The sequence below is a fragment of the Protopterus annectens genome, chromosome 5.part0, assembly GCF_019279795.1.
Source record: "Protopterus annectens isolate FY-2018-M chromosome 5.part0, PAN1.0, whole genome shotgun sequence".
Lineage (NCBI taxonomy): Eukaryota > Metazoa > Chordata > Ceratodontiformes > Protopteridae > Protopterus > Protopterus annectens.
Window position 1 is genome coordinate 248,751,574 of NC_056735.1, and position 15,000 is coordinate 248,766,573.

Consider the following 15,000-nt stretch of genomic DNA (forward strand, 5'->3'; position numbering starts at 1 on the left):
TGTGTACTCCACCTAATATGATTACCTCATATGAATCTGCTAGAAATTAAAAATGATGACAGCAAGGGGATGAATATGGTTTTAGAGCGAGAGAAAAAAAACAGACTCAGTTTTCACATCTAGTAGTAGTGTTGGTACGAGATATCAAAAGCGTATTTTCACAAAACATTTCCCATCAGAAATATACTCATGACCGGAGTCACAAAAATTTATAATACTGGTATACTGGTGTTTTTTCTTATTTTAAGACTGATTCATATATTTGGTATACACTCCATAAGTTAGGTAAATACTATTTTAATCGGATGTGTAGGTGGGTAATCTGCTGCCATGTGAATTTCATAAACTGACATCCCCCTTAAACTCAAAGCTTGGAAGAAGAAGAAGAAAAAGAAAAAAGAAAAGTTGAAAGCCTAAGAAAAAATCCTTCCGCTCTGAAACTGTAGCAAGCATAATCACACACTGAACGCGTCTGTGCCACTAAAAGCAGTATCAGCATTCATTCCTGAAACTGGTAATGCATTCCTACACCATCAGTAGCCCTTAACAGCTTGTGTCCAGGGCAGCTTCCCCTTTGCCCCCACCCTACCTACAGCCTGAGTTTAATACACAGTGTGTGAGTTATTACGGAACAATGCTGATATATTATGGCAAGTCAGAGGCTGGATACTTATTTAAAGTGCTACATAGAGTAACATGGTATTTCATAGTCCCTATATGCAGATGAATGTGAGTGACACAGTGACAGGATACTTATTTAAAGTGCTACATATAGTAACATGGTATTTCATAGTCCCTATATGCAGATGAATGTGAGTGACACAGGTACCTACCTGATTTTAAGATTCAAGAATATAGTAACATGTTTTTGAATAGCACAGTTGCAGTTACATACAGAGCAAACACTACAAAGAAAAGAATAGGTAAAGTATGCAATAAGAAAGCAGGTTTTAAAATGAAGGTAGACATAAGCATGCCCTAAAATATATTGGTAAAGTTTTTCTCAAGTTTGTAGACAGACTGTGATAATAATAGGTTCAGCTTCCCTGCACAGCATAGACTGTCACACATATTTGCCTGATGCTGCCTAATTGGAATTTATTAAAGCGTTCACAACTATCTCCCTTGCTAGAATTATTGACAGACAAAGACAAACAAAATGACCTGTAACAGTATGCTTTCTCACAGAGATTCTTTGTAGCATTGTTTTAAATAATATCAGATAAAAATGTTCGGTCCAGATAAAAGATGGGTGAAAATGTTTGCTCTGGAAAACCCATGTTAATGACAGGCAGTTTAAATGTCAGTTGCACAGGAGTCAGTTTGTTACAGCAGTCAGTAGACACTTGTTCATTTACATTTTTTCCCACTTAGTACCTTTAATCTGGTTGATATTACAGTTTTGTGCATATGGAGCTGCTCAGATTACTATAAATACTCCAATTACTCCCTGTCACCATTTCAAGGCCCTCCTTCTGCTTGCTATTTTATCACATCTGTTTTCAGTCTACATCACTAGGACTGATGTAGCACAACAGGGTGTGCCCAGGCCTACTGCTGGCCCTTATTTAAGTGCCCTGCACCCTGTAGTACATGTTAAACTGGAGAACACGCAATCCGTGAGAAGATATATGCCACCAGATGTGTTGAACTGTACAAATGCAGACAGGGAGGCAAGGTGTTGAACCTCTTTATGTTCCCCAACCTGACCAGAGGCTGAATGAAGGTCTTTGATGTGTGTGGCTTAACCCACAGTATGTGTAATATTTTCTTTCAATAATACTGGGAAAGTGAGGGGAAAAAACTAGGAAGTCCAGTTGTTCATAAACACCACATCAAAAGCAGAACAATATACTACTTGTCCCAGACAACTAATTTCCCAGTACATGCGTACATTTCATTTGATATTACTTATGAGAGAAGTCATACAGTCCAAAGAGAAAGGCAGATTTTATAGCCAAGGTATTGTCATGAATTTGTGAACTTTTCCTTTGATGTGTGCTTGAACTAAGGTCATTTTTTACATTATAGCTATGGTACTCAAATACATAAAAGTGGTAGGAAGGCATAAAACAAAATCAGAGGTATTTCAGACTCTCATTCTTTAAATGAAATCCATCTATTCTTAAATATGGTATGGTATAATAGCATACTGTGAAAATTAAAAGCTCACAAACCATTTGATACAGGTACACCAGTATTAGAGGTCATTTGAGTTTACTGATGCATCCACCAAATGACCTTGAGTTCATACATCTTTCTATAACAAACACTGGCATTGTTCCCCAATGCTTCATATTTACATGTATAGCTACAAACAGCAACCAATGCTTTCTTATAAAAAAGCAGGAATTTTTATCCTTAATATGACCCTTTCCCTGAAAAAAAAATAGAGAAAGTAAGAAGAGCTAACAAAAAAAAGTTACAAAGTCAGATCACAAAAGAAATCCAGGAAGTCACTAAAAATTGATGGGAAAGAAAAACAACATAAAGTGGATGGATGTACCTGTATAGAGCTACAGGGTACAGGATTTTAGGGATAACCAGCTGTAGTCTTGGATATCATTCTCAGAATTTTGGTGACCTGAACAAATCTGTCATCATAATATTTTTATGTGATAAACGTATCAGTCATTTAAATTAATTAAAATATCTAGCTGCATATGTATAACTCTAGCTTTTAGTTGAATGGCCAAATAGCTCAGTGTGATAAGAAATAGATATGTTGTTCATTTTTTACATCTAAAGAAATCCCAATCCCTCTGCCCCACATGCTCCAGGGACCTCAACCTCATTACCACAATCAACAGAACATGCTGGAGGGACCGGTTCATAACCCAGAGACTGCCCATGCTATGGAATAGACTTCCCATGCATGTCAAACAGAGCACCTCACTGGCCCTCTTCAAGAGAAATCTTGATGAGTGGATGGGAAATATAAAATTTACACTGGGGATCACTCCAGTGTCTCTACTCAACAGAAGCACTAGGAACTAAGGTCGGGTGGCATGATGCCAGGGTAATCCTATGGGCTAGACTTGTAAAGGCTCCAGGGCCATTAGCCTAGTACACACCTATGAACCTATGAAAATATACCACAAGCATCACCAGAATATTTTCTTCACATCCTTCTGAAGTATATGCCTGGTGCCCTGATTGCATTCTTAGAACCATTTTGGACTTTCAGGTTAAAGTCTAACATTTACTGCAGTCATTAAAAAGCTGGAGTGCATAAATTATTATCTGACCGTTGCTACACACACACACACACACATATATATATATATATATATATATATATATATATATATATATATATATATATATATATTTATATATATACACACACACACATACACACACACACACACACACACACACACACACACACACACACACACACACACACACGAGGTGGGTTGAAAAAACGGTCTATATTATAACACCGAAAGTGCATATGTGCGACTACATAAAAGTCGACACATAATACATGAAACTTGAAAATAGCGAACGGCCACATAATTGAATTTTTCCCTAGGAAAAAAACTTATGCGACCGTTTGCTAAAAAAAAAATAATTTAACACCATAGACACATGCGGGGCTTCGCCGCCTACACCTGCCAATGTGGGGGACTCTGCCCCCCACACTTCCCTAACTAAATATACCAACTCCAAGATCACACTATAGGGAAGGAAAGGGCAAGTCCATGAAATTGGCCAACTATCTCCTTGTCCTATGACATATTCATCGAATCGCTTAAATGCGATTCAATGAATATGTGTTGCTGTTTCTCTATTCACTCAGAATCCTTTTCGTGCTTCTGATTTAGACCCTGAAAAAATATTAAACACTACAGTAGTTAAAATACCATTAATCAAAAAAGGTACAGGTACAGGTAAACACTTTAAAAACAGAACTTACATTTGTAGCATTGCTAATGTATTTGCTTTAAGCATGTTTTAAGTACAGTGATTGTCCTACACTCCCTCATGAGCCTTGCACAGTGATTGTAAAGGTCTGTCCTAAAAGATAATACTGGAATTAGTGCACATGTGCAAGCTTTTCCTCAGACATAAGAAATGGTGCACCACTATACCTCCTCAGGCTTATTCGGGACATGGCGCCAACTGGTTGAGTTCAGCTCTATGAAGCAGAAATCCCTAATCACTGTTTTCCAAAGGAAATCACTACCAGTAGTTTCTAAGTGGGCATTGACATTGATTATTTTCTTTTGGGAGATTTCACTCTTCTTCATATTTCTGCAATTATGGATTTGGTTTATATAAGCTCAGGGGTGTGGGGGATATTTTTTCTCACATGAACAGTACAAGTTTGCAAGTGCTTTATTCTCTGTTTATTGTCTGGATGAGGTTGCAGCCAGTCCAGATGTAACTTGATGAGCCATACTCGGGACCAGTGGTAGATTCTCTATACCTTGTTGAGCTTAAAGTGGACAAGGTGCAATCTGGCTGAGTTCAGCTTGGCAAATCTGGACTTCACTGATTGCTGTTTCCCATAGGACATGACTGACAGTAGAGTTTATAAGTGTGTCCTGATGGTGATTCTTTCAGTTTAGGAAAGGGGCTTTTTCGTCACATAGGGGGTACAGAAAAGCCTACGCCCCACAAAAAATGCAAACTTAAATGCAGCACAGTAGTCCTAACAGTTATAGATATGCAACATAACATCCAGGAATACTTAATAACAGATATACAATGACAACAAAAAATAATGTTCATAACTAACTGTATAGACTTAAGGCTTAGCATGCTGTAAGTGTACAAAATCTGAAAAGCTGGACCCAGAGTTGTACTACAGGCATTTTTGGCATAAATACTACAGGAGAAGGATGCCTTATTCGAAGTTAGAGATGCAGTAGTGCAAGTCACAAAACTACTGAAAAATGAATGTGACACAATAGAAATAACAGGTGAACTGCATCAATTCCTGTGGCTCATTAAAAGTATTTTTGTAGTGGACGATACAAAAATCCTACTCCACAGTCACTGTAGGTATCCAGACACTTTATTTGTTTCACAAAATACAAGTTGAGCGCTTTCTTTCCACAATCGGGTTTTCCTCAGAACATTTAAAAAGTTTTATGTTCATCATGTTAATTGTTTAATTGAAATGGGTGGGGTGGTTGTTCATGGGTATTTAAAAGCATGCTGTTTGGTTTTTTAAAGGTTCTGAGGAAGACCCAATTGTGGGAAGAAAGCACTCAACTTGTATTTTGTGAAACAAATAGCGTCTGGATACCTACAGTGGCTGTGGAGTAGGATTTTTGTATTGTTCTTGGCAGTTTTCTGTGTTTGGTTACTTATTTTTGTAGTGGGGCAAGCCTTTCTGTACCCTCTAATGTGGAAGGTGGCTGCAGCTACTACACTCCCACAACTACCTCCAAGATCACTTTTACCATAGAAAAAAGGAACTTTTTAATACAGTCATTTCAGACTTAAATTTCCCTAATTGCATTTAAATTTTCACAGTTTCTAGGATCAAACATACAGCCCTCAGTTTACAATGGAAACCCCAGCAGAAGAATGAAGATTAATAATCTTTTAATCAATAAATGGGTTTTGCACTTCACTTATCCAGTAAGTCCAACTTTCATGCCAGTGTTTCTAATGACAAACAATAAAGAAATGCCAAACAACAGAAGGGTGAGTAAACCACATTGTTTTCTTTGTATTACAGAGCTGCTTCCTCAACAGCTAGCAATGTTACACATGCTGTAGGTACCATGGAGATCTGTTTCTGAAAAAAGTCAACAATAAACCAGAAGAAGTGTCACATACTACATACATACAAACAAGCTCTGCATGTTTTGCTCAGGATAGCACATAATTAGTAAGACTGCAGTCTGATGATGATTTACATTTATGCTTTGATAATGGAATAAGTATTGTCTAATAGAGTATTAAAGTATGAGGACAGCAAGAGAGAAACAAGATCACAACTTTTTGGCAGAGTATTACACTACCGAGAAGCACAAGAAGAAAAGCAAGCAAGCAAACAAACAAAAGGCTGCCATTTTGTTTAGCTTTATTAAATGCAGATATAAAGTAGCAGAGAGGAAGGAATTAGCAAATAAAATAAATTATTTAATGTATATATTGTATATAGTTTGAGAACTTGTAGAATGTATATGACCATGTACACAGGAATGGCTTGTGAGAGGGGCTGCAACAATATGGGGTCCCAGAGGAACTGCTGCATGTCAATCAGTCCCTCTTTATGAGAAGAGAGAACTGTTCCACATTCCTGATGTCAAGCTGAATATACCCAAGGTGAGCATAAGAATCTGAAACACGCATGTCATGTTTACTTCCTGCTTACAATTTTCATGGATAGTATATCAGTGGAGAGGCAATGTCAGGAGACCATCCTGTTTGGGGACATGAGGTCTGCATCTTCACCATTTGCATATGACATTACCATAGATTCTCAAGTAGCTGTGATGTCCAGCATGTACTGGTGCAGTTCACTGCTGCATATAGAGTCATTAGGATTAAAATCAGCACTGCGAAAATCATTATCATTCTTGTCATGGCAGTTTGCTCTCTGCGGATGGGGGCTGACATCTAACTCAGGTTTAAGCAACTGGGGTGTGCTGTCTATGAAGCAGGTGTTTGACAAGTAGGTGCATGCAATGGCTGCAGTACTGCACGTATAGTACAGGAGTCTGGTGGGGATGTGAGAGCTGGGTCACTGTATGAAGCACTCAGTTAACCTGTGACGCTATGTTCCCATGCTCACCTACAGTCATGGCCTTTTAGTACTGAAGAACAAAAGAGACTGCAGATACAAGTAACAGAAATTATGCTTTTCCACAGAGTAACTGTTCAATCTTCATGATGGACTGATGACACTCATAACCAAGAAGATCTTGGAGTAGAACCACTGTGTCTCTGAGTTGAGGGAAGTCAGCTGAAATGGCTTGGCATTTTTTGAGGTTACCAGTGGGGGGAAGCCGTGGGTGGATCCAGTATTCATTAGAATAATTATATCTCTCATTGGCCTGAGAAATCCTGGGCAGTTCTAGAGGGATGAGCAGGAAATTATTACATTAATGAAGTCTTCTCTAACCTGCTCAGCTAACTGCCACCATGAGCTTTATAAGGATAATAAGTTTAGAAAATATATGCATAGACACACTCTATAGATGTCAGAAGTAGAGGCCTGCCATATTACAGGGCAATACTGGTCTATGCCAATGTCAGTATAGCTTACTAGAGCATGGTAAAGTAGTTATGGTACCATTGTGCTACAGAAGCAGAAGCAGGTCTATGTGCGTAACATGACCAAACAATTATATGAATTGATACTGTGGGTTCAGGCCCTTCAAAACGTTAAGTCTGATTGAAACAAAAATTGGTGAATTTTGAAACGCACTATTACACATTTAAAGCACTTTTCAGGGGGCTTACCTCACTGTACCATTGATGCAGGGGACTGTTCCCCTCACAACTACTACTTATATACATTAACTCTGAGATCAAAGTACATCAGAGCATGGAGAAGTCTCCAAGATACCACAGTCACAAAATTAGTATATATTTTCCCTAATTAAACTTAACTTCTCACAATTCCAAAAATTGCAGTTATGGTTCTTTGACTTTCAGTGAGCAACAACTGTTATCTATCTATCTATCTATCTATAGAGAGATGTATGTACAATTATTATATTTACGGTCTACTACAGAAAGTCCAACAACTATATACATGGAATATATATATGTGAATGGCATTGTCGCCTCACAGCAAGATGTTCCCCAGTTCAATTTTCAGCTGGGGTGCCGTCTGTGCAGAGTCTGCATGTCCTACCTGTGTTTGCATGGGTTTCCTCCAGGTGCTCCACTTTTCCTCCCATATGCCAAAGACATGCAGTAGGTGGATTTGACACTCTAAATTGGCTGTAAGTATGAGTGAGTGTGTAATTGTGTGTGTGGAAGAACTACGGCAGCAGAGCTAGCCACCTGGCAGTGTAAACCTTTGCTTTATATGATTGTTTTGGTGGAGCAACAACCCAATCCCATGTGGAAAACAGGTTGCGAATGGATGGATGTAAGTCATTTGTTAGGTTGAACATTCGAAATATTGAACATCCCACAGTATTGTGGAGATTGAGAGTTTGCTCTTTCCCCAATGTAGTGTGATCTTGGGGTTGATAAAAAATATAGATAGATAGATAGATAGATAGATAGATAGATAGATAGATAGATAGATAGATGGATGGACAGGTAGATATATGAATGACAGCTGATCAAAACTACATCATATCCAACAGTAACTGATCAAAAAGGCTTAATGATCACCAGCCAATCAAAAAAAAAAAAAACAAAGGAAAACAAAAGCCATTTTTTTCAGGGGTTAAGCCCTCTTGCACCACGTAAGGGAACTGAGCCCACTATATCACCTGCTAATTATGCATCCAAACTTTGACATCACAGTACTGTGGGGAAATAGATAATTCCCCAATGCCCACTGTACTGCGGTCTTGCACAAAACAACTTCAGGCACATATGATCATAAGATTTTCAATCAGCTGTGCTGGAACTTTTCCAGGTTCAACAATTTGCCATTTGATAACTTGTCATACACACATATATATATATATATATATATATATATATATATATATATATATATATATATATGTTTATAGATGTGTGGTCTATACTGTTGTGGGAGAAAAGGGTAGCCTCCACCCTTCTGAGCCTGGAATTACTGGTGCAGGCTTATTGTGCATGTTATTCTAAGTGTCTTTGTTCTGGTCTGTGGTCTGTAGTCTTGTGGCATTACTGTCCAGACAGATTTTATTTATTTATGTTTTAACTACTAGAGCTTCTAGTTTGCTCATAGCTGGGCATTGCTCATTAAAGTGCTTGTCTTATTGACTTGTTCATTATTTACATTTTCCTCACTCCTCCCTAGTAGAACAGTGGCCATGGATATACACATCCTGATTGCTTCTGTGATCAGTCTGGTTGAGATGGGCATTCTGAAGTATTGTAGAAATTGCCTCATATATACTTATAACCCACTTATTCTTAATAAGAGAGAGGTGTAAGTACACTTTAACGCTGGAGGCAAAACTCTTTCATACAACCAAAATTAATCCTCTAGAGGTTGTCAGTGACACTTACACCATGCGTACTGTACTGGGCAAAGACCCTAAACATACAATTACTTATGCTGAAGCACTTACAGGTAACCTTCCTAAAACACTAATACCTCCCGCACAGTACAATCAAAGAAAGAGTCCTCGGCCATCATATAAACACTCAATTAAAACACTTCCCACAGCTACAAAGAGTAACACTGTATCCAGTGACTCCACTTCTAAGCCCTTAAGGCAAAGCAGCACATAGCCAAATTTCCTGGTAATTGGTGATTCTGCAGTGAAGCACACCAATGACCCCTCACCAGACTGAGTAAGGAGAACGTCACAGTTAACTGCCTTTGCAGGGCTAGAATCCATCAAATCACTCAGGTCATTGAACCACAGGTACCAGTATGTTTCTGTCATAGTCCATGTGGGTGTTAATGACCTGAGAAGTACCTCCCTTGACTATATGAAGTTAGACATGATCATTACCAATAAAAAATGACTGATTTTAACAATTGGATTAGCTTCTGGTGTCAGTCCAGAAGGGTACACTATTTGATGGCCTGGGAGGCCACTGCTGACATACCATGCTGCTTTATCAGGGAAGCTCTGCATTTATCCCCTCTAGGCTTTTGGATATTGGCAAAGACCTTTACCATCCCCATAGTGCCTTTTTAGGCAATGCCAAACTGATAAACCTATGGACTTAACTGAAACTATGAAGGAATATCTGAAGGTGGTACTGCTTAATGCTAGAAGTCTTAACAATAAACTCCACTCCCTGCAAGCCTTCTTCTCCCGGGAGATTGTAGACATCTGTGTAGTAATGGAGACATGATTTAAAATTGCTGAGAGTACCCCAGCAATGCAAGGTTATAATGCCTGTCACACTTTTAGACCAGTTACTGAACATGAGGGAACTAAAGGTGGAGTGTCAGTCTATATTAAGAACAATTTCACATCCAGAGTAGTTAAACTGTATGACCACCCACTGGAACTCATACATATAAAACTCACCGTAAACACGGTCTCGTACCATATCCTTGCAACATATAGGTTCTCCTCCATGTCCCAGGAAACCTATACTACCTATCTCAATGTACGGTGTACCAGAGTCCCTCACCATTCAATCCAATACGATATTCATTGGAATCTCAACTACCCCTCTATAGATTGAGGGTCCTACACCACTTCTAATGCACAAGTCCAGCAGTTAATACCAACATCCTGGTATAGTTGGTCCGTTCCCCTACAAGGGGTACAGACATCCTTGACATTGTACTCATGAACATGGTGGGGGGCAATGTTCCTAACCCACTGCAATATCTTCACTTGTCAGATCTGACCATAAGGGAGTATTACTTGAAATAAAAATTAAATCCAGGATCCAGCAAAGCCAGAAAACATTGGGAGCTCTTCCAAGGCTAACCTCTCTCTCTATTAAGCAACACCTTGGCTAAATTTCAAACACACCCAAACCCAGTAAACACCATAGAATACACTGAGCTATTTACAAAATCTCTGTACAGCCATATTAATAGCTGTATAGCATGAGCTGTGCCAACTCATTTTAAGAATAAGACAAACTCAAAAGACAAGCCACCCTGGTGGAATTACAATATCAGTCAGTTATACAACAAAAGAAAAAAAAATCCTGAGATGTTTAATAAATAGCATAAAACATGAACTCTCTGGTCCACTTGAATCACTTTTCAGCTGGAGCTTTCAGTCAGGCTTTGTGCCTGAGGAATAGACTATGCCTACAGTCATTCCCCTGTACAAAGGAGGTCTGACCACTGATCCAGGTAACTACAGGCCCATAAGTCTTACCAGCTTCATATCTAAGGCCATGGAAAGAATCATCATGGACATGATAAATGAGGACATACGCAACCTGAAAATACTGGAACTATCACAGTTCAACTTTGTTAAAGGAGGCTCATGCCTATTACATTTAGTGGACTTTTCTGAGAGGGTCACAGAAGCATTGGATGATGGTATGTCTGTGCACACAGATTACCTCAACCTGGTCAAGGCTTTTGAAACACTAACCCACTAAGGCATTATAGAAAAGATCAATAATTTTGGTATAAATCCTTTTATCACCCACTGGTAATTGACTCACTGATAGGATCCAGGAGGTCAAAATAGGTGAGGTCACCCCACCAAGAGGCCAGTCACTAGTGGAGTCCCCAGGGCTCAGTACTGGGCCATCTCCTTTTTTGGCATCTATTTCTCTGAAATGGAAGCAATTGCTGATGGTTTATAGCCGAATAAGTTTGCAGATGATTGCAAGCTGGGGGATACACTAGCATTCTTCAATAATGTCTATTTCTGACTATCAAATAGTGCCAATGCCATGATCTTAAACTTTATGCCAACAAATGCATAATTGCTCCCTTTTGGATGTCAACCATCCTGGCTAATTACCATATTGATAATACACCCCTAAGAGTCAACGCAGTTGTCAGGGATCTGGGTATGAACGTAGACAGTAGCCTTTCCTTTGACTACCATGTAGCCACATAGTTGAAGAACTCCTTTTATGTTTCTCAACTTATAAGTAAGGGCATAGCATCTAGGTCCAAAGAGGTCATTATCCCACTGTACTCCACCATTATCCGACCAATCATAGAGTGCAATGCGATGTATGTACCTGACCAGGCATATGCAGCAACTAGAATGAATTCAAAGGTTCCTTACTAAAAGAATACAAGGCATAACAAACCTATCTTATGTAGAGCACCTTAAAGCCCTTTCCTGCTACTCATCCTCCTGTAGATTGCTGAGGTGTGATCCCTGCCTGGCTTACAAGGCATCCACACACCGAACACTTATGAACTTCCCATACATTCGTAAATCAAAGAGTACCAAAAATACAAGTACAAGGTCTAGGGACCTGAATTTTGTCTGTGACTTAAACAGAACATGCTGGAGAGAGGTTTGTATCCCAGAGACTGCCCTTCCTATGGAATAGGATTCCCATCCATTTGAAGCTAAGTTTGTCTATTACCCAGTTTAAACACAACCTAGACAAGTTGATGGGGAATAGGAAATTGACACGGGCCTGGCATCCTTGTCGCTTCTGGACAGAGGTAGATTATAAATGCCTGGTCCTCAATGTCTTATTTGGATGCAAGACATCATTATTCTTTCAGGAAAACTTGGCTAGGCTTAGAAAGGCCTACGAGTCATTAGCCTAGTAACGATGTATGAATATATATATATATATATATATATATATATATATATATATATATATATATATATATACATATATATATATATATATATATATATATATATATATATATATATATATATATATTTACATATATATACAGTCTGACTCTCTCTCTCTCTCTTTATATATATATATATATATATATATATATATATATATATATATATATATATATATATATATGTATATATATATGGATCACCTTTAAAACCTCGAAACGCGTTTGCCCGACACACTAATGACGAAGCGAAAGACCGACAACATAAAATGCGATAGCGCAAAACCACGAAAACCATTACACCAACACACTACTGCATTAAACCTTTGCACTACATAACATACTATCCTAACCCAAACCCTAACCCTAGGTCCACATCTACACACACTTACCCTACCTGCACCCCTAACCCTAACTCACTTAACCCTAAACCCCACAGTCCCTGCTCCTAACCTAACAGTCCCTCACCATCACACACACCCTACCTGCACCTAACCCTAACTCACTTAACCCACCCCTAACCCACAGTCCCTCACTACACTTACCTGGCACACTTACCGAGTCCGTCCGGTTCTCACCTGGTCATCTGCGTTTCGGTATTCTCATCCGTCAGTTCCGTTTGAATAAGCAGCGGCAGATTTTTATTTATTGTATCTATATGAATATATATATATATATATATATATATATATATATATATATATATATATATATATATATATATATATATATATATAGAGTCTATATTATAACATCGAATTCTACAAAGATCAAATGTTATAATATCAAACCCTAAACAGCGAAATCCGAAAACATCGAACAATCAGAATAGCGAATCTTTTCCCAGGGAAAAAATTCGCTATTCCGAGAAACATACACACAACACAAACACACACAAAAAACAGCAATCCACACACATACACTTAAAATCCTACACCTAAACCTAAACTAAATTTTACATACACTACTAGCTATCCACTTACCTTAACCCAACCCTAACCCTAAGGTCCGTCATTATCGCACTCACCTCACCCAGCCCCTAACCTAGCTCATCTAACCCACCCCCTAACAATAACCTACACACAACCGCACACTTACCTGACCCGTGCCCTAACCCTAACATCCACACAACTGCACACTTACCTGACCCGCTCCCTAATCCTAACTCACCTAACCTGCCCCCTAACCCTAACCTACACACAATCGCACACTTACCTGAAGCCAACCCGTAATGTTTCAACATATCGAATGCTGAAAACAGCGAAACCACAGCAATGGCCCACCGAATCCTTTCCCTGGGAAAGAATTCGATGTCCTGCACCTTCACTGTTTTCAGTGTTCGACATTACGGGGTCGCTATTATAACATTCGATCTTTGTAGAATTCAATGTTATAATACAGACCTATATATATATATATATATATATATATATATATATATATATATATATATATATATACACTTATACTTATGTGCATGTGTGTGTGTGTGTGTGTGTGTGTGTGTGTGTGTGTATATATATATATATATATATATATATGTATATATATATATATATATATATATATATATGTATATGTTTATAGATGTGTGGTCTATACTGTTGTGGGAGAAGCGGGTAGCCTCCACCCTTCTGAGCTAGGAATTACTGGTGCAGGCTTATTGTGCCTGTTATTCTAAGTGTCTTTGTTCTGGTCTGTGGTCTGCAGTCTTGTGGCATTACTGTCCAGACAGATTTTATTTATTTATGTTTTAACTACTAGAGCTTCTAGTTTGCTCATAGCTGGGCATTGCTCATCAAAGTGCTTGTCTTATTGACTTGTTCATTATTTACATTTTCCTCACTCCTCCCTAGTAGAACAGTGGCCATGGATATTCACTTCCTGATTGCTTCTGTGATCAGTCTGGTTGAGATGGGCATTCTGAAGTATTGTAGAAATTGCCTCATATATACTTATAACCCACTTATTCTTAATAAGAGAGAGGTGTAAATACACTTTAACGCTGGAGGCAAAACTCTTTCATACAACCAAAATTAATCCTCTAGAGGTTGTCAGTGACACTTACACCATGCGTACTGTGCTGGGCAAAGACCCTAAACATACAATTACTTATGCTGAAGCACTTACAGGTAACCTTCCTAAAACACTAATACCTCCCGCACAGTACAATCAAAGAAAGAGTCCTCGGCCATCATATAAACACTCCATTAAAACACTTCCCACAGCTACAAAGAGTAACACTGTATCCAATGACTCCACTTCTATGCCCTTAAGGCAAAGCAGCACATAGCCAAATTTCCTGGTAATTGGTGATTCTGCAGTGAAGCACACCAATGACCCCTCACCAGACTGAGTAAGGAGAACGTCACAGTTAACTGCCTTTGCAGGGCTAGAATCCATCAAATCACTCAGGTCATTGAACCACAGGTACCAGTATGTTTCTGTCATAGTCCATGTGGGTGTTAATGACCTGAAATCTCCTTGACTATATGAAGTTAGACATGATCATTACCAATAAAAAATGATTGATTTTAACAATTGGCTTAGCTTCTGGTGTCAGTCCAGGAGGGTACACTATTTGATGGCCTGAGAGGACACTGTTGACATACCATGCTGCTTTATCAGGGAAGCTCTGCATTTAT